A 6,294-nucleotide genomic window follows, 5' to 3' on the forward strand; every position below is an offset into this window, starting at 1 on the left:
ACTTCTCTCTATATATATATATATATATATATATATATATAGACTTCTCTCTCTCTCTCTCTATATATATATCTATTTAAGTACGTCTAAACAAGTGACAACTTTACGACAGAACCATCCATTGGATCGCCAGTGAAGGTGATACACAGCTGAAAACACATATTATATTCATATCTACACTAAATATCAGCAAAACAATGTTAAATCTGCAAAGTTGCGGAAGCAAATTTTTGTTCTTCCCTCGCCGGGATTCGAACTCATGCTATATAATTTGCCTAACAATGTAATTTTAACTCACTATTTAATATGTAAATATGAAAATGTTGAAAATATTTACAATGCGATGAAAAATAAATGCAATATTTTGCTAGACAAACTAGCTTCATCGAGCGTACATCTATCCTCGGTGAAATCGGATGCAGATACGAAACTTTTGCAGCTCATTCTATATGAATTTTGCTGTCTTGTAAATAATTCAAAGTTTGGATGAAGTTCAAGATTATTTATTTAATTACGAGATTTGTGGTTGAAGTTCGCAACGTCCATTAGCTAATATTACAGGGATATAAAGGACGATGCTGTATAATTAATTATTCTTTATCTTTCCTGAATCTTTTCTCGTCTTTTTCATTAAGCCCATCAAGTTCTAAGATATGGAGTAGGTGGATCAAAATATTTTCTCTTCTCCTTCTCATCGTGATGTCCCACTCAGTGTTCATTTCTCTGCTTTGGAAAGTAACATTATCAAAAGGATGTTTCTTTGAGCGAATATGTCTTCTGAGGGGACAGTTTTTGTTGGTTTTGTACCATAATCGATGGTTATTTAGCCGAATATTAAATTTGTCCATTGTTTCTTCCACGTACTGAATGCCACAGGTGTTACATGTTAATACATAAATTGAGTTCTCCGTTTTACAGTTGGAATTTGTGTAAATGGTATAACTTGCTTTATTTCACCTGAATAGATGCACGCTCGACGAAGCTAGTTTGTCTAGCAAAATATTGCGTTTATTTTTCATCGCATTGTAAATATTTTTAACATGTTGGTATTTACACACTAAATAGTGTGCTAAAATGGTGTGTTCACGTTTCTCCAACGTTTGATATTTTTATTTATCGGTAATTTGTATAGTTTTCCTTTGATGTGTACTCGCTGATAATATCAGTATCAGTGGACTGGTCGTGATAAAAAAAATTAGTGGGTCAGCTCGCAATTGACATGCGCGAGTGCATCGCGCAAGGATCTATTTTCCTTTCATTCACAAAATCGGGCGTGATTTTTTTGTATAATTGCACGAGTTTTTTAAATTGGTGAATGAAACACTTGTCATTGATTGAAACTTTCAGTAAACTTAGTTTAGCCTTTTTGAACGATTGTGCGAAAATTTGAACAGAAAATGTACGAAAAACCTAATAAACTTAAAAAAAAAAATTGGGTTATCTGCAGTATTATTAATAGCTTTCCTTACTATTCACAAGGAGGTAACTATAACTAACATATCGTCCATGCTATATTCCGATCTGAGTTTTTATTCATACACAGTCTGGTGCTTTTCCAAGTTTTCTTCTTTTTCTGTTTCTTGAGAAGAATTTGTTCAACCTGTTCAGTCACTATTAATTGTTACAATTCATATTTAGACGCAACACATAAATAGTGACCAAAAAGGTACCGCTATCGCATTAGAGAAGCTAGGGGAAAATGAAATGTACACATTTTCGACATTTTTGTGGGACCATCATACACAATTAAGGAGCTGTGGTATCATTGTCAATATATAGACAGATATTCATAGACCAAAGAACAAATAAGCGAAGAAATTCAAATGCGGATCCAGGATAAATTTTGAAAAAAGGGACGACAACGTTTGGTGTGGGACAGGTAAAAAGTCTGCATTAACCATAAATTATAAGGGGTGACCAGGTCGCCTTCCCCTAAATCCGCTTCTGAAATTAAAGGTAACCAGAGGGCCTTCAATGTTTTATATTTCTGCCAATTGATAAATAAATGACATGACTTTGAAAAAAAACAAGAATTTTAAGCGGAAGTAAAATAGACCAAAGTTGAGCGACATCTATTAAAATGTTTGAAATAATTATGAAGTCGACAAGAAATTAGCTTTTTTCATATAATTTACAGTCAGCACACAGACTCGTTGCCTCCTGCCTGTAAATAAATGTCTGCTTAGGCATGGACCATTTGACTTTCTGGGGGTGGGGGGAGCGGCTGAGTTTTTATATCAAGCCAGATTTTTTTATCATGCAAACCGAGCAAGAATATTTTTTTTCAGTCAATCCAAAGCAAGAATATTTTTTTCAGTCAATCCAAAGCAAGAATATTTTTTTTCAACATTTGTAAAGACAAAGGAATAGGACATGAAGCCAGAATATATTTTTAAGCAACTGAATATGCCAGATTATTTTTTTTGTCAAAATAGAGGCCAGATTATTTTAAAGAAAAAACAGCCATACCGCCCCCCCCCCCCCCGCCCCCCCCCCCCCCCCCCCCCACCACCACCACCACCACCACCACCACCCAACCCCCCAGAAAGTCAAATGGTCCATGCCTTACTAATACCACATCTTCTTATGTCTATCTGCTTACACAGTGCTTTCCTAACATGATTTGAAGTCAATGTGATCGTTTTCAGGATCACAGGATTTGAAATCTTAGCAATTACGATGCCAGCGTGGTGGTCTCTCTCATGATTGTTTTCCTTTAAATGTTATATTCTAACATCTGGCCGTTAGTGTTAGTATTTTAGATCGTTTATTTACCTTTGGCGTAAATTTTGCTTATTGTTGAAAGCCGTGTGGTGAGCTATTATTGTTTTTGGTGGATATAATGTCTCATTTTAATTCATACCACATTTCCTAATCTTTGATGTTCATGAATCTAAAAATCTAAACAAAATGTGCAAAAATGCACATTTAAAGAATGAATAAAATGACTTTAATGTGTTTCAACCACATTGGGAATGCTTGAATACCATGGGCCATGTTAAACTCAATTTATCACAACAGTCCAGATCATAATCGAAACGTGCGTCTGGTGTACAAAAATCCTTGTATCTATGATGAGTTTACATACACATTTTTCAGTTGCCACTAATTTTCAACAAAAAACAATTCGGTCTTGTTGAGTATGGCATGGTATTGGTTGCAAAAATTTGATATTTTTCATTTAAATGCAATATTTCTTATTTTTATTGGTATATATCTTTATTTAAATGCAATATTTTTTTATTTGAATGGTATATTTTTTCATTTAAATGCAATATTTTTTATTCAGATGGTATAATTTTTCATTCAAATGGTATAATTTTTCATTCAAATGGTAACTTTCGTTCAAATGCAATATTTTTTATTCAGATGGTATAATTTTTCATTCAAATGGTATAATTTTTCATTCAAATGATATAATTTTCGTTCAAATGCAATATTTTTTATTCAGATGGTATAATTTTTCATTCAAATGGTATAATTTTTCATTCAGATAGTATGATTTTTCATTCAAATGGTATAATTTTTCATTCAAATGGTATAATTTTTCATTCAAATGGTATAATTTTCGTTCAAATGCAATATTTTTTATTCAATTGGTATAAAATGTCATTTGAATGCAATATTTTTTATTCAATTGGTATAGTATTTTTTTTTTTATTTATATGCAATAATTGCATTATGGGAAATTCATTGACGTCTTAATGTCAAATTTGCAACAACGTTTGTGATTGGTCGGTAATTGTTTGAATTTCTCCCCTTTCTTTCTAAACTTGAGTGACCAAGAATTAAAAAACGCGTCAGAATATCGCCCCTCTAACTAAATTTGGCGTTCGTGCGAGTTCGTGCACTGGCTGTTAATACCAATAATGGCCAGGACGAGCAAAAAATGCGAGTGACAAGTAATAATAATTAATTTGACACACAACTTGTTCATGGATAGAAACAGATGCCTGCGTGCATGGCAAAAACACCTCCAATGAAAACCTTTTCTGAAGAAACTCTCATACAGTCTACACATTGAAATAAAAAAAAATACATAGCTAGCCCCCCTCCCCTTCTAAGTCCAGATACATGTAATCATAAAGTTCTTTAGTGCTATATCATTTTTTATTTTTCTTGATCCTCAGAGACGTTGCAGGAAGGCACACATGAAAAAAGAATAAAAAGCATCCAGGACGTTACAATTATTTGGACTAAGCCCCGTCTTTTTTGCTACATGTAGAAAAAAAATCACTTAATTACGACAGCAGAACCAGAAACCCACAAGTAGAGACATAAGCTGTTATACTTCGGAACTAATTCTTTAATAAAGACAATTCAGGATAAATTGGAACCAGTTACTAACCCATGTTACAACAATAGTCCTATGACATAGGACTTCACTATATGAGGCGTGAACTTCATATTTAATACTATCTATAATATGTGCTCTCATGTCTTATGCTGCAAATCATTTTACATTTAGGATTCGTTGCTGAGCTTTTTTTTTTACTGTTCTCGTCTCCGAATCCCTTAAATAGATTTTTTTTCAAGCCCCACAGTAGTTCAATAATTACTATATGTCTTTGCATAAATAAGTATGCAGGGCATATTTCAAAACATATTTTATCTTCAGGACTTTTAAATGATTTACTTTTCAATACTTCATTGGGAAGGGGGGTATACAAGTTTATTTTGTGACACATTATATAATATAATTAGGTATCCAACAAATTATATGATTGTACGTTTAGCTATTATCTAGACCCGTACAAAATGTATATAATTAGACACATTTAACCGGGGCGGATCCAAAACCTCGGTGTCTAGAGGGAAGAGGGGGGGGGGGATAGGTTCAAATTTAGATATTTGTATAGAGATGTATATATGCGAGTATTGGCAGTAATGGTTATGGTGTGTGTGTGAGGGTAGGGGTTTCAGATCAAAGAACGTTTCTATAATTCTATATCTCTTAGTTTTTACCATTTCACCCTATTCTTTATCCTTTGATCTCTATTATATTTGTCCTAAACATGCGTGACATATTTGCCACTGGACATAAGGCAACCAAAAGTCAATCAACGTATTCTGTATATTTCATCATTTCTTTATTATGTTATCTATAGGTTTGGTCCCGCCCCTATCTATTTGTTTGCACATTAGGGACGACGTCAAAAGTTCAATGTAGGATGAAAAAAACTTAATTCATATAGTTTTTTTCACTGACAATAGACACAAAGCACCGACATAAGAGTATTTGCAATTACTGGAAGTTTGCTCAATCAAACCTAATTACAACTGGTACTGAAATAAATCTTGTTCTCCCAGACTGAGTTATCAATCAGTACACAACGCGCGGCAAAGGATTTATTAAAAAAAGAAAACAGTCTGAGAAACGTCTGGTTTACGTTGTATATAGATATAAGAAGACGTGGTATGAGTGCCGATGAGACAACTCTCCATCCAAGTCATAATTTGTAAATGTAAACCATTAAAGGTCAACGTACGGTCTTCAACACGGAGCCTTGGCTCAAACCGAACAGCAAGCTATAAATGGCCCCAAAAAATTTGTAGTGTAAAACCATTCAAACGGGAAAACCAACGGTATCTAATCTATTTAAAAAAAAACGATATACTTGCATATAAATCCATATACAATGAAACGGTTTTTGAAAAGTGGACCGAACGTTTTGACCATCGAAATTTTGCAATAGAAATACTAGTTATGACCACAAGATTTTAACACCCAGTGCAGGACTCGCACGAACGTTAGATTTAGTAAGAGGGGCGATATTCTGAGGCGTTTTTTAATTCTTTGTCATCCATGTTTAGAGAGAAAGGGGAGAAATCCAAACAATTTCCGACCAATCACAAACGTTGTTGCAAATTTGACCTTATGACGTCAAAGAATTTCCCATAATGCAATTATTGCATATAAATAAAAAAACTACTATACCAATTGAATAAAAAATATTGCATTCAAATGACATTTTATACCAATTGAATAAAAACTATTGCATTTGAATAAAAATTATGCCATTTGAATGAAAAATTATACCATTTGAATGAAAAAATTATACCATTTGAATAAAAAATATTGCATTTAAATGAAAAAATATACCATTCAAATAAAAATATATTGCATTTAAATGAAGAAATATACCAATTAAATAAGAAATATTGCATTTAAATGAAAAATATCAAATTTTTGCAACCAATACCATGCCATAGTTGAGCCTTAATATCGTACTTTTGTATGGTGTGTAATGGTTTTATACAAAAAAAAATCATATTTTTATTTTCAATACCTTG

The sequence above is a fragment of the Mytilus californianus genome, unplaced genomic scaffold (assembly GCF_021869535.1).
Source record: "Mytilus californianus isolate M0D057914Y unplaced genomic scaffold, xbMytCali1.0.p SCAF_11, whole genome shotgun sequence".
NCBI classification, from domain to species: domain Eukaryota; kingdom Metazoa; phylum Mollusca; class Bivalvia; order Mytilida; family Mytilidae; genus Mytilus; species Mytilus californianus.